The 20,474-nt window shown below is 46.8% G+C and overlaps 1 protein-coding gene and 1 non-coding gene across 6 annotated transcripts in view; both read left to right on the forward strand.

The window, feature by feature from the left end:
• The window catches only part of GluClalpha (glycine receptor alpha 1), a 398,335-nt gene that overhangs the window by 146,529 nt on the left and 231,332 nt on the right, over positions 1–20,474 (forward strand). The window lies entirely within an intron of this gene.
• On the forward strand, positions 7,820–8,005 carry LOC126532521 (U2 spliceosomal RNA). The gene has a single exon (XR_007599811.2). It is a non-coding gene; the product is annotated as a U2 spliceosomal RNA (small nuclear RNA).

A 20,474-nucleotide genomic window follows, 5' to 3' on the forward strand; every position in this document is an offset into this window, starting at 1 on the left:
CGCTCCTGCCCCCATGTTTCTCCAAGGGAAACCAAAATGAAAGTTCTTTTTTTACATTGCTTTCTGCTTGCGCGAATAGCGCATTCGTTTTCTGCCTTGTAGTGTGGTCACTGCTCCATTTCGATCTCCAAAATGCTTCTTTTCGGATCGTCTTTTGCCATTTCAGTCATCTCTCTTTGGACGAAATTGGCACGCCTCTGATGACCGAGACTTAGGCGGAAACTTGAAGCGAGAGTTGACGTAAGGGGACGCAACGCAAGCACGTAGATTGAACGCACATCCGTTAAGCCACGAGGCAGCTGTCTACATAAATGCGCTTGCCCGTTTCGACCTAGCAAAATATTTATGCAAGGCGGAGATCATTCGCAACGAGAAACGAAAACTGTCTATTCGGGCTAGGAGCGCTTAATGAAATCAACTGTGTAGGTTTGGAAATTTGGAACGAGGACGCAACACGGTTTTTCTAGCGTTTTCGCATTATGATCCTGTCCAAATGCGCCCGCCATTGCCCGTAACGAAATCGGCGACGGCGTGTTCGGCAGCAGAATGCAACGGCGCCTTAGCCACCACGATGGCTGAGTATGCGTACTGTTTAGACCCCCCAACCTGTTAATTTATTCCGGCGAAACCAACTGCTGAACTTGCGATGAAATATAACCTGATGAAATGTTTGATACCTCTAGAGGTCCTCGCCAGGCACGCAGAAATTCGAATCACGCGCTTCTTACTTCCCTATTTCGAGCCGTGTATACGCACACGCACGTACGCCATAGAAAATAGACCGTTTCCTTCTTTTCTTCTTCTTTTTCTTTTTGAGGAAAGCGGTGATAATAGTCACCTGGCTTTGAAATCCAATGAGGTATTACAAGTTGAAGTCTGGGGCAATACGTGCCAAGGCATTTTTCTGAATACGAACTGCGCCGTAAATGGAGGACTCTAGTACAACTTTGACCGCCTGCGCTTCTTTACCGTTCACGTAAATCTAAACACATTAGTGCGTGTTTTTTTTTTTTTCTTCTTTTGCGTTTCCGCCCCGTTGAGGGTATAGTTAAAATGCGGCATTTGCTGGCGTGATCGATCCCGCGACCTCAATCTTAGTAGCACAACGGCATAGACCCTATAAGCTACCGCGGCAGGTCAGCGAAGTACAGCGAACGCTACCAAAACACACACGCACACGCAAACACAAGCACACACAAAAACAAAAAACAGAAACAACGTCGCATCGACTCGTGGTCACGGAAGATGGCTACGTAGGTGTAGGCTAAGTGTCCATCGAAGCTGTAGTTAGGAAACGTGTCGAAATGTGCCTTTGTCACGCTACGTGGTCGTGTCTCGTTACGGGCACTGACGTGCGATGGGCACGCCATCGGTCATTTCACACCTATACTGCGACTATATACGAAGCGCAGAGGGCAAATTTTCGTGGTTATGGCCTGACACACGCGAAGTTTTCGTCACTCCTATAAATGCACCATGTATCTCATCACGCTTGGAAATTATGCGATGTGAGACAATCGGCAGGCTATAGCTTTGTCCGCAGTGCGTGTATTTTTGCTCGCAACTTGTAAACAGTGAGTCATGAAAAGTAGCCAGACATTGCTATGGTTGTTTGTATCTTCATTTTCCAATGGAACAACAGACGGTGACTTTAAAGGTCACCCTCGGTTCAGAGCGGCAAGGGCCATTCTGAACGCCAACCCTAGCAAAAAAACAAAAAAAAAAAAACAAGAGGCCACAAAATAAATCTCGCGGTGAGCGCGCAGGGAAAATGCTTCCTCCGCGAATATCATGGCAAGTGCCTTTGCCCGAGCATTCCACAAAGATGCCCAGCCGACTGAATAGGACGCGACGCGCTCAACGAAAAAAAAAAAAATACCCCGAAATCGCAGCTCATCGCGAGGATTAGCTTCAGTATATGAAACTCGAAATAAAGCGTAGTGCGGGCGCGCCCCATCCCTATGGCGTAATGCAGGGGGAGAGGTATTTATAGGGGGCGCTGATCAAAACAACTCGGCATAAAATTGAGGAGCAGGAACGAGAGGAAAACAAGACAGATAAAAAAAGATCGGAGTAAGCAGGATGGGGATTCGGGGGAACTTCGATTGAAGGCCCGGCGGTGGCATTCAGCTCCGGCGGCAAACTTGGCTGGTCAGTGTGCTTTCGGCTGACCGCGGATGGCTGAAAAGACTCCGTCCGCCAGTGCCGCTCGCGCAGGCGGGCTGCGCATCATTTCTTTCTTTTTCCCTGTATTTCGCCGGCCCGCTTGCTTCAACGCCCATGAAAAGATGGTGAAAACAGCAGCGGCTCCCGGATTCCCCCCTAGTCCCGCTTTTGTGCGGTCCCTGATCTCATTCAAGGTAGGTGCATGTGCTGAACCCGTTTGCACCACGCTGGAACCCGGCTAAGGCTCTTGCGTCTCCTTTTCGATACACTCTTTCTTTTATTCTTCTTTCTTTTTCGTGTCTTCGTTCCTTCGTCCTACACGTGGACAGATTGACGTCTGCTTTTTTTTTTATCTGCGCGGCTCGTTTCCGTGCGTATCGGGTTTGCGCAGGCACGATATTCTGTGGCAGAATCTCAGCTCTTCTGCCTCTTCCCTTTTTTTTTCTTTCTCTGTAGAGAAACGTCAGAGACCTTTTCCGCGCATCGCCTGAAGAAAACGTTGTTGGGACGTAAAAGGTGACCTTTGCGTGCAAGAAAGTTCATCTGGTTTGACACCGTGTTCCGAGCAACTTACCGAGTTGGGAAGGTTTGCGCATCAGTTCATCGTTGTACAATCTAAGAAGAAGACTCTAAGAATTAAGTTCTAATTCTCGCTCTTATGCATCTTTATTTTGGAACACATATCTTTACGAAGCTTAATATAGACACATTGCTAGAACCACATTGCTCCTATATTGTGTATACCTTTTTCAGCTCTGTCAGCAAGGGATGTAGAAAAAAAAAGCCTGTAGCTTCAGAAGTTCAGAGCGTGAGATCCTGAACCATCGAGTGGGATGACGAAAAAAAAAATCGACTCTTGTAGAAGGTGTATTCCACATTATACCAAAGAGTGAATATGTTTACCGCAATTCGTGCCTCGCACCAGGATCTGGGCCCGTATTCAAAAAAAAAAAAAAAAAAATTATTACGCTAGAATTGTTCGAAAGGGCAGATGCCAGCCCATCGCAATCACGGACATATCAATCGCAAAGGCGGCTAGTCAATGACAAAAAGCACTTACGAACGGAAAACTGTAATTTCAACAGCATATGTTCAACAGTGTAAACTGCGTGCCTCCCGCAGCATATGTTGAGCGCGCTAAACCCAAGCGGAGCTCACGGGCCCTCGAATCCTTCTGTCGCAAGGTGTGTAGAGCGCTAAGGCGATTAACTCAAAGAAAGAGTACACAGAAGAAACGAGTGAAAGGATGAAGGGAGAAGAGACGGGGCGCGAGGCAGTATAACTGAGCTCGAGCAGGCGCCGTGTCGCCGAAGGCTAGCGAGCGAGTGAGCAAGGCGACGACGTCAACGTGCGTCAGGAAGAGAGAGAGAGAGAGAGAGAGGAAATGGAGGAAGGGTGGCAGGCCATTGACGGAACGGGCGACCGCCGCGTGTCCCAGGGTTCGGGGCCGATCTTTCATCATCGAAGGAGCCACGCTCGAGCACCGGCGCCGAGAGCTGAGAAAACAGGGCGCCTGGCCCGGAGCAATATAAGGCCCGCCGCTGCTGCTCCCGCTGCTGCTTCGGCACGACGACTGAAGGAAAGGAGAGGAGTGCAGGGAAGGGGAGGCTGCCGACAGCCAGCGTACGGCGGGAAATGGCGACATCAGTGTACACGCACAGAAAAGCGCACACGGAATCCCAAGAAACGAACTGACGGAAAGGACGGGACAGAGAAGCGAGCGAGAGACGGGAGTGAGTGAAGAGACAAGGATTGAGGAACGATGGCGGTTAGAGAACGGAAGGGGGGCAAAGAGTGGGCTGGAAAGCTGAAAAAAAGAAAGAGGAAAAAGAAGAAGTGGTGAAAACGACAAGGTCTGCATTGTCAAAGGGTGCGAAAGGATGCGGTGAAAGAATTGGAACCATAGGGACCTAATGGGCGGCAGGAATGAACGAAGTTGGAATGGAGAAAAATAAGACACGCGATCAAGGTGATGACGCTGTCAGGGGAGCGGGAACAAGAGTCGTGCTTCCCTTAGTACAAGTATTATTCAAGCTGGTTGCACAGTATGGCAGAGCAGAATCCCCAAAGAACCCCCTGCATAAAAAAATGACATTCATGTTTAAAGTAGAGCGAGCCTGGCGATTTTATAGGACTGCCCCTGGGGAAGACTGAAGTCAAAATTTAGAGTAAACATTATGACCTACTAATTAATATGCAGAAAGGGAAAGAGAGAGACATGGAAAAATGGAAAAAGGCAGGGTGGTTAACCAGAACAAAATATTCGGTTTACTATCCCACATTGGGGAAGTAAAATGCCTCGTAATCGAAGCATAGATTCGAAACAAAGTATAATATCACAAAACCAGAGCCGCGAACGCGCTGACAGAAAACAACACCATAAGAGCAAGAAAATTCGGTGCTCAGAAACATGCGACAGTCGGTCTAGTGAAGGAGTTCCCTAACAATGTGACGAACAGTAGTGCGGACCGATAGCCAGCAGCAGAGTGGGAAGACGGTAGGTGGAGGAGAGGGCCGAGCGATGAAGGCCCTTCCAGCATGGCACGGCTGCAGCGATTCTGCTACTCCTTGGCACCGTTCCGCCTCCTTCCGGACGTCGCGCGCACCGGGAAAAAAGGGGTTCCGCTGTAGGGTCCGCTTCATTTCCATCCAACCTTGTTCTTGGCCCGCCGGTCGTAGCGCCTTTCATCGAGTTGTTTATTTATGCGCGTGCCATATACGCCACAGCGCGGCGCCGAGGGAAGGACCACAGCTGCGAAGGGGGTGCGCGCAGCCAATAAGGGTGTCGCCGGAACGGAAGTTGGTTCCGCTCCCCATCACACGCCGACTTGTCGCGTTGCCCTCCTGTCAGTATAGATCTCCTTCGAGATGGAAGCAGCAAAGTGAAAACAAAGGGACCGGCTGCGAGGAACAGCGTGTTCTGGAAGGCGATGGAACGCACTGGAAATACCATAGGAACTGGTGAAAAAAAAAAGAAATAAAACGAGGAAAGAAGGAGCGTAAAGGCGGCACATGCCTGGTAGTCATCGAGCCCTTCTCTCTCAGAAGCCTCGCGCCCTCCGCCGGCTGGTGTTGCCGTTTTCCAGCTCCTGCGTACATATCGAACAGGCCAATATAGCTCGATCACCCCCGACCGACGTGGGCAACAAAGTAGTGTATAGGTTCCACGCTGGAGGGCCGAAGTCGAGCCGTCGTAACTTTTTGGCCTGCCACCAAGTTTTCGCCGGCTGCTGGCAGCGTCTGTGACGCCCTTATACGGTGGCCCTGAGACTATGTCGCCCGTCGCTGTGTCGGGGGTTTGGACTGAGGGATCATTCGTGGTCTTTATAGCAGCCTCCTGCTCTTTCTTGCTTTTCGTTTTCGAAGCTCTGGTTTGCGTTGTATTACCGTACGATATCTAGTTCCTCAATGCCTAAATTATGCCGTGCAGAGCGCAAGCCACGGACTAACCTTTCGGGCCTGTACCAGGAGTACATAATTCGGCACTCTGTACCGAATCGCCATGTAGGGAACTTACACAATGTCTCTGCTTCTCGCTCTTGTGTGGCAATGGCACTTTTCCAACATGTTTTCAAAATTATTGACAGAAAATAAAATTCATGTGATTATCCGCACTGACTGTGCGACACTTTTATCGATGTGGAAAGAATGTCTCAAAGGAAAAAAGAATGCCCCAGGAAACGACAGAATAAAAACATTACACACATTCGAAAAAGAAAAATCAAATATGGGAAACTTCCTTTTTTGATATCCGAACCTACGTACTCATGAGCTGAACAATCTCATTTAGACTGTCTGTTATTGAAAATTCGAAAGCGATGATTTTCTTTAGACAAGTAATCCTACGTGACGCATGCGGTCGCACTGCAAAAACGCCTGATGCACGGCATTCAGTAGCGCCTCAACCAGTGCTCCGAATCACTGAGCCTCAACTCAAATTTCCTGAAGTTAGTTTTCAGAGTCCCAATATTGTCACTGCGAAAAAGCGTGCATGCCCACTTTCAACGTACAGCCTCCGTCATGATTGCCTAGAGCTTTGAATTCTTGCGTTGTAAAGAAGAGAAAGCGTAAGCTTACAACAATCCCTATACATTCAGGATACGGTACTTAAGAATAAGCGGTTTTCACATTCGCGTGGCTTTCATTAATCTGCAGCCCAATCTCTCGAACCATAAATCTTGCTTCGAATTTCGATATTTATTCCCAGCACAGGCGTTCCACCACTCTATAGACAATAATAATGGGCGCAGCCGTCGAAGCTTGCGAAGCCGCTCGTTCTGTCGCACAACTCTGTCGAAGTTCAACTGGCGGTGCGCGGAGTGAGCAGGGCCGTGCATTAACATTATCCTGTAATAGTTTGCAGTCGTAGCTGTTGGAAGGAGCTTGACTCTTCGTCGGGACTTAGGAGAGCAGGATTTATTTTCATATATATATATTAACATATTAAGCAAGACATACATCCACAGTCTAGCGTGACTCCCAAATGGTGCCCGCAAGACGACGCATACAGCAAACAGCTTACGAGCACACAGCTCACTAGTACATTTCGAGCACGACAACGAGCACGCTCTCACAGCCGACAACCACTGCTTATAAGCACTTGACCCCCCTTGATTCCAAGCGAACGGAAACGTTCGTCCAGTCATCGTTCGACGTCACCGTTCGACGTCACCGAAGATGACCCGCCCTTTCGGAGGAGGCGGGCTCACATACTCGTGTTGCACACACACACAGGTGTAAAGGTCGGGAGCTGACGTCAGAGGGGCTTCGTAGAACTCTGCTCCAACCCGGATGGCGCTGGCGGGTAGCACATTCTTGAGCTGACCCCGCGCCACGTGGCTGCCGGTTATTCGCAGTTCTCTGAAGTGCGCCCAGTCCGGTTGGTTAGGAACACGTGCAGCGGGCTGAAATAGCACGCACGTTGTCACCCCGTACGGCCATTCCTAACAATCCCTCTTTTTTATAAACAGCGACCAGAGAGCACTTCCACCTAATTGTTCCATTGTGCGATTTTTTTGTGTAATAAAAAGATCAGTGTTATTCCACCTTGTGAAGCTGGCTGACCAACGAAGCTGTGCAGTGGGCCCCTTAAAGGCGAACTATCCATTGACGTGCGTCAAACGCCATATGCACATAAATGGAAGGCGAGGCGCGACTAGTCGCTCCTCCACGATGTTGAGCCTCGGAAGCTGATGAGGCACCGGCGTGCATATATGCTCAAGTATTGTTGCAAAACGCGGAAGAACACCTTTTACTAGCGAATCCTGACACGTATACTATAGAACAGACACGTACCCCACCTCACTCCGAGGGCACACACTGCTTGACCGTAACCAAGGCGGTCTTGCGATGGTCGATGTCCTGCAGTGCAGTAATGGTCGTGAGGTCACTCGAAGACCACAAGCGGTCACACACAACACAGACTAGACAAAATTGGTTCCGCGCAAACTCCCTCGGAATCCTAGCCGTTGCTCCGGTAAAACGTTCCAAGTTTGCGGGATCGGGGCCACATGGACGGTTCGCATTTCTTTCCGCCTCGCGGTCCTGGCGGGCAGCCCGCTTACGGGACCGCCACCACGGCAGAGCGGAAGGAATGGAAAGGAGATACGCAAGCGCTTGGAAAGCCGACAAAGAGAGGCCGGTGCGAACGTAAACATCGCCGACGCGGGTCGAAGTGTAGTACCTGTTCTTGGCAGCTTAATATCTGATACGGGTTGTATTTGTAACTAAGATATTCAACTTATTTTCGCAAGTTGGCAGATCGAGTGCTTAAAGCCTGCTTCACCTCCGCCGCGGGTCGGCCTGGTATTGCACTATCTTCGGGATCACCCCACTGGGGAGAAATTGTCGATCTACGCGGCTAGACCAACGACCGCAATTCTTTCCAGACGCTAGCCATATACAGCTTGACTGTAAAAATCAATTTCATCTCAATAATGTACTTCTCTTCATTGTAGTGCATACAGCCTTTAAGGTGTGCTTTATTATAACCTGATGTTCGTGCGCGTGTCTCGGGAACGCGCGATGATAAACGAGTAAGACAAACTCCGACACCGGCAGCGAAGTTCTGGCAAGAAGGCCGATAATTAGGCCGCCGTAATTTATGCTCCCTCGTGGCGACCGCCTTTTATTCGAGCGCCAGTCAGTCTCGTCTCCCTGACGAGCGCTCTGTGCACACCCGCCGCACACGGGAAGTGTAATGGGCAGAGCGAAGCCGTCTAAAGCAAGCGCACGAAGAACGCATGCAACGCCGCGCCTATCTCGCTTTCTTCGCCGGCTGGCGATAAAACATCCGCCAGCGAAAGGAACCGAGTCAAAGTACGCTCGCGGGCAGGGCACAACGATCGTTCCCACGCCCCGTTCTTCGTTTTACACCTTTTCCGGCGCAAATCACAGAGCAGAGCGAACGAGCCGCGCAGCGTGTAACGTTCAATCTGTCTCTCGGCGCGAAGGCTATAATCTTTTTTGTTCGGTCTATGCGCAGTCCCTTTCGGAGATTCACCTATCATAGTAGCATGGCGGCGCCGTTCTCGAGCGACTATATAGTCGGCGTGCTGCAGGCGCGATCTTTCACGGACACGCACTTCTTTTGATCGGCGCGTTCCCGTAACGGTGCAGTTTTGGCAGGTGTCCCGCTCTGCAGTGGCGCGCCTGTCAGCGCGCTGGAAGGAATAATTGCAGCACGCTGCGATGGGTCACGTGCGTTTCCTCGCTGCTCGAGCCGGTGCAAAAGGCGGGGGGAGGGGGGGGGGGGGCGGAGGCGATAGGAGCACCGGGAGGCCGTTATTTCTGACACGTCGCTGGGTTGCCATTATGTGTGTCTCCCGTCATGTGCGGGCGCCTTTTCACGTTCACGGTCTTTGGGCGACGGCGCTTTCAAAGATGGATTGCTGCGCCGTTCCAGCATGTTTAATCATGCATGCACAGGACGCTGCGTCGCTCACGATCATTGCTTCTAGTTCATAGACTCTAGCCTTTTTTTCTCTCTTTCTTTCCTGTTGCTCCAAATTAGGCCTCTTTCTTTGAGCTAGCTTCGAAAGATGGTAAAAAGGAAACATCAATTAAAGCGAGGAAGGAAGGTGGGTTGCAATGCCAGCAATTGCCTCTTTCGAGTAGGTAAGTAGGTATTCATTTTATTCTCGATCAGCGATAAAAGCATTCAGTTGTCAATCAATGCCGTAGTGTCGTCATGTTTGGGTTTTCTTGTCTCGTGCTCCGTGCCGTTTACGTTAATGGCCACGCGAGTTACTCCCGCGTTACACGAAAAATAACGATAAACTTTCATCGTTATGAAGTTCTTGTACGCTAAATGCCTCCTTATTCGAAATGCGTCGTTACGTGCAACAATGGGGCAAATTTATTCGTTGCAGTCCTGCATATATTGAAGCACTGTACCTATGCGGAAGCTGCTTGCCTCGCCAAAGATTGCTTCATTAAGATTAGTTTGCGGCATGCCGTTGATGCGGCTATTGTTTTCCTTTTTTCTGTGGGATTTGCCTTGCTATCATGATTTGTTTTTTTGTTTTTTGTTTTAGTCATTTATCTTTAGAGGAAATGACGTTTAGGACAAAGTGGGGAACCTACTTTCTTTCGACATGGGCCGTCATAATGGAACAGTTCCTTTTAATTGTAGCAGTTCGTGACATGGTCATTTATAACGTAACAGTCCTTTCGCTCTATTCTATTCCATTTTTATCATCCCCCGCTCATGACTTGCTGACACTGCTGATAACATAGGTGGAGTGGTGCTCTGACTGCTGACTAAGCACGAAAATAAATGTGGCTTTGAAACAAAATTCTTTACATTACCGCGGTCATAGTTTCATTATCTTAAAGTTCAAAATACTGACGCTAGCTGTTGCAAGACGCCGCACTGTAGATGAAATCGAGAAAATTATTCCCGCGCCGTATCAGGTATTCTCGCTGAACCATTGATCATTCTTTCGTTCTTATCACTATTTCTCGTCATTGAAGAAGTCTTTTAGGATCACCATTTTGTTAACCTGACCTTTATTTTTCTTTATTTATTTGTTTTCTTTTCTCTCTAACAAAACGAGCCCTTGGATATTTTTATGGGGATCATTGCTCTACTATCGAGAAGATTCTTTTGTTTCATCGAAATTTTCTTGTTAAATTGGTGATTTTGTTATTTTTCAGTTTCGTTAGCATTTATCCTAGTTTTCATTTTGCTCTATAGAGAACACCTAATTTATTTTTCCAGTAGCGTCTTATTCTTGTCAAATTCAACATAAGGGGTTTTGCCATTCCTAGAGCGAAACCAAACCTGTTGCTGGCTCGCGCTTTCGTGTCATTTTATAGTTTACATTCAGACTGGTGGAGGTGCAGTGGCCACGAGACATTGGTGGACATTGTCAAGTTTGGCACGGGTGATGGAGACGACCGTATTCGCTGAGACATGCAGTAAAACTCGATATTCATGCATCGGCGACAGCCGCAACCAACTCGGTGTAGCTTTCTCCTGGCATTTACTTGCCGTTCGTACATGGTCTAGAACAATGCGGCTGGACCTTGTGCATATCATTATGACTTCAGCCAATGACTCGGCTACAGTATGTTGAAGACCCGAAAAATATTGGCAGTTTCGCCCGAAGGTCGAAGCGCTGAATACGACAGCAAGACTTAACATTGCGCTTGAACTTCTCGAATGGTGTTCCAACTGCACGCCGTTCCGGTTAACGCGTACATGACATATGTGGGTGGGCGTAAATTTTTGGCACCCTTAAAAGCCTTAAGACGCCGTGTAGAGCTTTTAATCAGATCACTTCGGCGCGGCTACGCTGCCCGTAATGAGTCGAGCCAGTAAAATTACACCAATTCAATGTTTGGACACTCATATTCCTTTGCACTTTTAATATTTTATAGTAACAGCATGAGAACATGTGAGTTAAAAGACATCGCTGTAAACGGTAATCCTTCATGAGGTTTGTTTGCAGGCTGCCATTCTCAAAATTGTGAGGAATAGCTTAGTCAAGAACGTAAGAGATGGTATGAGCAACTTTATTGATTGAAGAGTGTATCAATATTACCCACATATGCGACATGGATTAGCTTACAACATACATATACCAAAATATATGTGGAGTCCCACGGCGGTGGCGACGACAACCGCGGCGACAATTCGCTTATAGTGTCCATATAATGGGTATCGCAATATTAGGTGCTATTTCGCTTTCTGTATAAATTGACGCAGCTTCTTTTCTTCAGTTACGCATGAGTTCACTTACGCTAAAGAGCTGTGTTACGCCCATATACGTCGTTTCAATCCAAGACAGGATGTCTAGCTCGATCATGGCTGTCAGCGCTTGTGTAAGACTTCGGCAAGCGATCTCAAAACACGCGTAATGAAGAATGGGTGGATGTTTCTGACCTTTTTGTACCATGCATCCTCTCCAGGCAAAGTTTGGAAATTAGTGGTACTACGAAAGAGAGAAAAAAAAACTGTCTTCGCAACCTGGGAACGCCAGCTCAATACAACTGGTACAGTTTACTTGCGGGTGCGCTATAAGAAACAATAATGTTTTGCTGGTGACGCTGGGTAAACATTTTTCCTCGTGAGTGTACAATCCCCATCATCCAGAGAGAAGTGTACGGTCCTGAACATGGCCGCGTTGTCGTACTATTGGAACGTCATAACGCAGTCCAAGCGAACCAGTGCGTTCTACGCGTCCTTAAACATGTTGCCGTGGCATATCTACTTCAGGTGCTCGTGGGTTCTGAATGATCTACACGTGTTCGGATCCACAGGTTTCAAACGGGATCGAGTATTCGCCAAATTTTATTCGTGAAATGATTCCACGTTAAGATGGAAATCACTAGTTCTTCTGTTGGAACAAATAATAGGTATATTATTGAACGCAGGGCTGGCGTTGGAGCTTTTCGGACAATGTTTGTTGCGTGAATTTTGCCCTGAGAATATAATTGTTCAACGTTACAGCCATAACTGATGCTTTTTTTTTTCTTAATGGCAGTGCCTAGTTCTGCTAAAAGCTGCATCACATTGTTATGCTACTTCGCCGAGCAACAGAGAAATTGAAATATCATGCATGAGATGGAAAAACAGAGAAAAATGGTAAAAGAATAGAGTGACGCACGAGCATTTATTATTCATCTAGTGCTTTCTTGTTAGCAACCTTGGACACGAAAATATCGCTAACTCTTCCGTAATAACGTTTAGCGGGAGTAACATAAGTTGCAATCAGTTAAGAACATCAGCACTGTTTAGCGGCAACTGAAACATTTAAAGATGAAAAGAAAACAACATTAATTCAATCTCAAACACACGTGTCAACAACTGTATTTAGGCCAACACCTGAACTCCCTGCCTCAAATCAGTGGCGGTGAACTCCAGTACTCAATACAGCAATCTAAGAGAATAGTCGATAAACCTTGCTCAATATTTTGAAATGTTTGAACGAGAGGACCAATTTAGGTTGAGCAATCGTTACGCTCTTTTGCCATTGCCTGCTGAACTCCGTCGTTACGCGGTGCAGTTTTGTCGTTGTGGCCAATCCAAACTCGTTCGGAGACATTTCCAACAACGGCAGAACTTTCGCAAGCCACCGTTGGCTGCGACGCGGACTTCACTTTCAGTGAAATGTGCAATATGAAACAATGGCGCGGTGCAGGGCCTGAGCACTTATATAAGGCTCTGAAGCTCAGTTTTCAGAGGAACGCAGTTCGGTGTTACAAAACTGTAGAGGCGAAATTCAGAAAGTACCGGAAGCATTCAAACATGTTTCCGTCAAATACCATCCACTGAGCGATATTGGACACCGTGGATTTGAACTACTCGCTGAGCCAGAGGCAACTGTAGGACAATGTCAAAAAGAAAGGGAGAACTCTTCATGAAACAAAATTGAACCAGACAGCTGAACTGCTGAGTCGTAATTCGAAGTTTAGTTCATTGCAGACGACAAGTTGCAAGGAAACAAGTGAGAGGTGAAAAAAGAAGTTAAAAAAGATTACGAAAAGGGCAATGCGACCACAAGTTTCTTCTTGTCCTTTAATAAGCCTACACGACAGCCTGGCAATCTTGAAGGGCATCTAGAATATGTTGATTAAAATTACTTCAGTAAAGGTATTTCGCCACTGAGTGAAAACCATATAAACTTTAGCAGTTTGTTCAATGGGGCTGGTCGGTTCATCTTTAGAATAAAAAGAACCGCGCAACACAGGACGAGCGAGTAAAAAGCACAGGACAGAGCACTGTCCGCTCTGTCCTGTGCTCTTTACTCACTCGTCCTCTGTTGCGCTGTTCCTGTTTTTATTCTGAAAACCACATATTTTTTTAAATTATGCAAGGCCATTGAAGATGACCCTCGATACCTCCATTAAATGCGGTATATCCCGTTATTTTAGAAAGGGCGCGCGGAAAGAGGGACGAGTTAAAGACAAAAGACGAGGACACGTTGTCCTGTCTTCCTTCTTGAGCACGTCTTTTGTTATAAGCGCTTAATTTTTCAAAATTTAACCAATATCAACTTGTCCAGCTTACCATTATTTCTCGCTTTTCGCCCATTGGTCGTCGTTGCATGGTAGTTGTGGTTCGTTTCTATTCTTTTATGATTTCTCTAAATATAACTTGTGTTCATTTGATGTGATTACACTGTTTCGATAGTAACTTGTGCTTACCTCAAAGCCAAGAGGTGAAACGGTTCCCATTTTTTTTTACGCTGGCACTGACATTATGCGTTGGTGCACTCGTGATATCATTTACCGCTTGCGCCGTAATGCTCTTACGCCAAAAGGTTGCCAGGTCAGAAAAGTGTTGTCTGTGTCGCATAGTTACTCGTCCCTATGTAACTGTTCCCCACACGCGGTTATAGAAAAGCAGAGGGACCAGAGAGGCTGCTAGCTAAAGGCGGACGTAGCTTTACCAAGGCGTGCCCACATATAGAGTTTATTTAGAAGGCCACGAGTCTTAGAAATAAACGGTATAAGAAGGTCTTGTCCTTTTTATCCCTTTCACAAAACTCTTGAATGAGCACTACCTTTGTGGCTGGCACATAGCCGTAGTCGCTTTGCGCCATTAAACCTTACATAACTAACTTTCCCTTCAGTCTAACGTCTTCTTTCCAGTGGTGGCTCAATGGATACGATGCTCGGCTGCTGAGCACGAGGTAAGGAGTTCGATTCCCAGCTGCTGCGGTCACATTTCGAGGGGGTCGAAATGCTTGTGTACTTTGATTTATGTGCGTGTCAAGGAGCCCCTGGCTTTTAAGGTCAATTCAGAACCCTTAACTGTTGCGTCTCTCATAGCCCCGCCGTTGCTTTGGCGCGACAAACCACGCGAATTAACTAATATCTTGAGTGCGTACCCGTCGCACTGGCCGGTACTTGCGGTATTTTCGAGCTTAGCACGAGATCGTGTATATGCAAAGAAGCAAGACTGATAACAATAAAATGACCGCACTGACTCTCATGGACGCCAACTGAAGTTCTGGTGGTGCTTCGTGTGCTGTTTTTGGCGCGTTTCAAGTCCGGGACAATGACTTAATTTTTCACCCCCTTTTCCCGAAGCAGTACTGCTGCCAAAAAAAAAAAAAGACCTTTTTCTGTTTCGCTCTATTTGCCATCTTCTGCAAACATCCCGCAAAATTTCAGAACAGAAAAACAATTCAGCTGGGTTACATCTCTGTGAAGACAGATCTACGAAAAAAAAAGAAAGGAAAGTAGAAAAATCAAAGCGAGGCAGTTGTTCGCTGCACTATTTGTTCTGGAAATCCCGTGTCCTAACTACAGTTCATGCATCCGTCATTTATAAGCTAGAATTCGACGCGGCCATTTGTTTCATAGTACACTGCAGCTTCGTGAACTACAGCTGGTAAGTGTTTTTCTGATATGTGAAGCTTTAATGCGATAAGTACTCATCGCCTACTTTGGGCGCCTTGGGTCGATCTATCTAGCCTTTTACGTTTGACCCCAGTCACTCAAGTTTTCTACTAGCTTGGGCCACTAGGTATGTGTTCGTGGTCGTGCTGCGTTCGTGGCCGTTCCATCGTCATTCCAGCTTCGTCACTGTAGTCTCGTCATGCCGTCGTCATTACGCCATTATTGTCATAGTCACATCCCATCGTCGTCATGTCGTCATGACGCTGTCTTTGTACCATCGCCACCATTTCATGAACATCACCACATTGTTGTCCGGCCCTCGTGATCATACCACCCTCGTCGTTTCATCGACATCATTCCATCATTATCATGCTGTCGCCATTCAATCCTGATTATGCCGCCGTTGGCATGTCATCATCGTCATTGCGTTATCCTTATACTATAGCCGTCATACACTCGTTGTCGTACCATCGTCTTGATGACGCCATACTTGTTCATCGTCATCATCCGATCTTCGCTGGCATCATCAAGCCATCGTCGTCATACACTCGTCGTCATCTCATTTTCCTCATCTTATTGCCATCACCCTGTCATCTTTATACTATTGTCATCACTTCAGAATCGTCATCGCATTGACGTCATTTCGTCGTCATACTGTTTTCATCTTTCCATCGACGTCGACGTCATTCTTTCTTCGTCAATCTATCGTTGCCACTCTTTCATGATCATACAGTCGTCGTCATGCTATCATGGTCATGACCGACCCTGGCGAGCGAGTATCATAGTATCATAGACAGTGTATGTCACATATAGCCGAAGCAATAGAAATACAAAATACAAGATACAAAATAAAGGTGTCTTGGGCAATAAGATATGTTGCTACAATGTCATGTGACGTTTTTGTCCCCTGGCTTGAGCACGGGTGCGAAACGCCATGTCGCAACTTGCTTCATAATTGAGAAAAGTTTGATTACTCTGGACCTGTCATGTAATCAGTGGGTCCGATTGTGGCGTTTTTAAAGACACCGTGTCATGAAAGACACCATTCGTAGTATCCACCTAAGCATTTCACAGCTTAAAGAATAAACGCGAATTCTCCCTCTACCACTACTACTGTCAAACCCACACGTATTTCTTTTCTGCAGTACATGCAACAAACAGGTTTGCTTAAGTTAATCCAAGACGACCCCCTGGCAATGTATTTCAAACAATATCGAAAGACTTATGTAGCGTCTCTGATTGCGTCTCTTACAATGTGGTTTAGGGCGACCTCTAAAGCGTCAAGCTTAAAGCGTTTCAGTGTTAGGACAGGTTCCTCAAGCGTTCGGATATGCCTTAATGCGTGTGTTTTATGCCCGCATTTACGCTCTAACACACCGTGGGGCCCAGAAACCGCCAGGAAAGGTGTTCGTTTCTCGGTTGTGGCCCTGTACGCCCTGTCGTGCCATCGCTTTCTGCGTTTCCGCAGCACGTACGGTGCAACTTGGATACAGGGCGTGTCCCAGGACGTGATTTCTGCGACATTTGTGCGACGGATGATCGAGTGCAATAACTGCGGCCGAGAAACAGAACAGTCGCCCAATGCATGTTTTTTCCGTGTTGTCAGAATTCCCACCTGGGGTTTCAACCTGTGAGTTGCAATACCGTAGATGTGAGAGCGTGTTTTTCGGTTCTCTCTCCCATTTCTCTCACACTGAGCGTGCGTGCGTGCGTGCGTGTGTGTGTGTGTGTGTGTGTGTGTGTGTGTGCGTGCGTGTGTGTGTGTGTGTGTGTGCTGCGTGCGTGCGTGCGTGTGCTTGTGTGTGTGTGTGTGTGTGTGTGTGTGTGTGTGTGTGTGTGTGTGTGTGTGTGTGTGTGTGTGTGTGTGTGTGTCTGTCTGTGTGTGTGTGCGTGCGTGTGTGTGGGGGGGGGTCGTATTTTTTTACACTACGTTTTTGTTCTTCATTTCAGCTTATTGTTTCTTTAGCTTCTCTGCCGTTTCTCCGCTGACCTTGCGCCGCACTTTTCTTATTATGACTCATTGGGAAGTTTACGAATCGAGAAGTAGTGGTAAGTTCGTGTAGTTATAAAAAACGCAATCGCTCGTTCTTCGTTCTTAAGCCATCGGTGCAAATATTGAGATACAATGATGTAATTTCCCAAAAAGCGCATAAAGAGGAGCCAGTTAGAAGTGAAGTTTGCTAAATGCGAATAATGCCAAAGAAAATAACTGATCGAAACCGGCCCACGTATATCTTTTAAGAAATACTTGCAGAAAATCGTACTTGAATAAAGCTGGTAACGAGGAAAATGCAAAACCAAGCACGCGCATTTTTTGTCGTTCGCAAAGAGTACTTTCTAGCAAAAAAGTCTTTAGTAAGGTGAAGCCAGCCTTCCAGTGTGTATAGCTGAGTTAATGAGAACGTGTGCACTTTGTCGGCTGCTCGGTAGCGCGGGAGCCATTTCACAGCGTATTGCTTTCGCAAATGCATACAATTCAAAGTGCTGCTGGCGCAGAAGCGCAAATAAGAACTAAAATGAGAGATATACGGGGCGAGAGATACAGCTTTGACAGGTATTTGATCACCTGTAAGCACCATCTCCTTTCCTATGTTTTCTGCTTCATAGTAAACTTCGTTACAGCGCAACACAAGACATTTGTCTTGTGTTGCGCTGTAACGAACCTTACTATAAATCCCAACCAACTGGCCCAACTAGCCGTCTTGATGTTTCCTGCGTCTGAAAAAAAAAACTTCTGTTTTCTGTAACATAAACGCTAGAGGAACAAGCGTAGGAGGGCTGTATCGCGCTGTTTCGCGGCGTTGACCAATAGGAAACGTTGCGACCATGAATTCACAGGTTCCAGCCAACATGGTAAAAAGAAAGGGTTGTTTGTACGTGGAACTGGGCATCTCAGTTGCCGTGTAACTGCTCTCCGCCACCAGCGAAGATGGCTTAGATTCGATAAAGACAGACTTGCTGAAGTGTTATTTCATTAGTACCGCGTATGAGATGAAACGTATCCTTCGTCACTGGTAATTATGAAACGGAGAAAGCCTGACGGCTTGAAAATGGGACAAAAACAATGACATATACTTACACCGATGTATGAAAAGCACCTTTTTATCATTTTATAAATTTTTGGTAGTGGCCCGGAGTCCGAGTGGTGCATATATTTCTGGCAGGTTTCTTGCCGTTTCCATGAGGATTTGTAGGGCTTCCCTGGAAATCTCCCTTTCTGAAAATTTCAGCTTGTGAATCTGTGAGTATTATTGCACCCTCCCCACAGGTTGAGATGACTAAAGCTATTGCTGTTTCTTCTGCCATATCTATTTCTGTTGTTAAGATGCTAGTTGCCGTTCTTTCTTTACCCTTGCTGTCAACGATTCTGATCGCATGGGCCGGGGTTCCTGCATATTTCACTGCAGCGGTGTATCGCGTGTCCGGATTTCGGCCGTAGGTTTTTCGGAGAGTCTCTCTTCTGACTTTCCTTCTTCCTTTATGGTGGGTTGGATGCATACTTCTTGGAATATGCATACAAACACTAAAGGTATGTAGTGCCAAATTGTCTCTGGAATTATCCTTTTCTTGTCGCGCAGATGCATAGCTTCAGAATATCCTAATCTTCTGAGCGTTGCCCTTCCTCTTTCAGTAAGTTTGAGACGTTAGAGTTGGTTAATTTTGTGTGCTTCGACTAGCTCTTTCCAGGTGTTGTGGAGATCTAAGCGGAGCAGTCATTCCTAATGGCAATCTTGGAAGCCTTCCAGATGAGGGTATTCCTATGGTGTTGGACGGTTAAGCGCGAAGTCGCAGCATCGAATGCCGACCACGGTGGCCGCGTTTAGATGTTGGCGATATGCGAAAACATCCGTGTACTTAGATTTAGGTGCACGACAAAGAACCCCAGGTGGTTTGAATTTCTGGAGTCTCCCACTGTGGCGTACCTCATAATTAGATCGTGGTTTTGGCATGTAAAATCCTATAGTTTAGCCGGTCAATACGTATTTTTGGGCTAGTTGGTTCATATCCGCAGTAAAACAGCACCGGAGAACACAAGGGACCAGACGAAGAAAAATGACACGCACACGCCATGTGTACGTGTCGTTCTTCTTCGTCTGGTCTCTTGTGTTCTCTGGCGCTGTTTTACTGCCGATAATTTAGATTTTTTTCTTTCTTATTTTAGTGAAGCTGTTCAGTTTTTCGATTTCTGCATTCTTTAGGTCTAGGTAAGGGGTGCCATAGGTTATTCTGCTGATGATAAAGGCTTGAATGTATTTCACTGTACCTTGTTCTTTCAAGCCGTATCTTCTGGTTGCTACCTGCCGTACCAAAAATGCTTACTTGCGCGACAGTTTCTTGCAGTTTGGGTAGGGTGGCGGCGCCCAATCCGTCCTTGTGTACATGTAGGCCGAGAATTCTGAGCGGCTCTACTTTATTGACTTGCACTCCATTAGGATGCAGTTCTAGTTCCGGGATTTCACCATTTCGCGGTCTTCGCCTGGCTCTCGCTTTTAGTACGAGAGGCTTCGATTTTTCCGGTGCGCACGCAAACCCGCAAGCCTTGAGGTAGTTTTCTGTACGATATACATAGCGGTATGTTTGACAGGATGTTTCACTTGCAACTGGAACAAAATGAAACAAGATTAAAAATGGATGTTCGCCCGTTTGGACAGTCTACTTGTTTCAGTGCGAATTATTCTAGGTGGCTGCATTCACAGTGATAGCATTGGACATATAAAAATAGGTGACCTTGACATTCTCCTGTGGCACCACTTGCCATGTCCCGACCCTACATGTGATAAAGTGAGGGCGTATACGTTGTTTAAGTTGATTCATAGTGGTCCGGTTAATGTAAAACTCGTACACGATGTTACAGAAAGGAAAATCTGCGACAAAAAAAAAAAAGAAATCTTATCCTAGGAGCAGTCACCGTTTTTCCGAAGTAGCCTTCGGATGTTGCACGTGCTGCTTGAACCGGTTCACCAAGGTATCGATTTGCAGGTATTATCACGATGATGCTTTTCCTTTTCTTCTCTTGAGTAGCGCATACGAGCGTTTCTCTCGATTTCGTTGTTTACCTTTTTTGTTTATTTACTGATGCTATCCCTGGGTGCCCTGTAGGATGTTTGAAGGCCGATATTTGTAGTTCACGTGAAGTTTTGTGGCTGAGGGAAGGATGCAGAAGAACGCGATACCCGATAGGTGAATGTCGAGTGACTTGCTCCTGCTTCAGCTTTTGGCCAGGAGAAACGTTCGGCGTCTCTTCTTAATAAGCAGACGCAGTCGATCCTAGGCAGAGAGATCATGTACGTGTGGTTTATATTCGTTTGTGCTTTCGAACCGCCATGAGCGTACCGAAGTCCTGAGCCTCGTACCCAGAACCTTAGAGACAAAACGCAGAGCGATGGTTTTCTAGAGGGAAAAGAAACAAGAATTTGCCTTCGCTTCTTTATGGCGTATTTGCCGTCGTGCTTGAA

Source organism: Dermacentor andersoni, chromosome 5, assembly GCF_023375885.2.
Source record: "Dermacentor andersoni chromosome 5, qqDerAnde1_hic_scaffold, whole genome shotgun sequence".
Classification (NCBI taxonomy): domain Eukaryota; kingdom Metazoa; phylum Arthropoda; class Arachnida; order Ixodida; family Ixodidae; genus Dermacentor; species Dermacentor andersoni.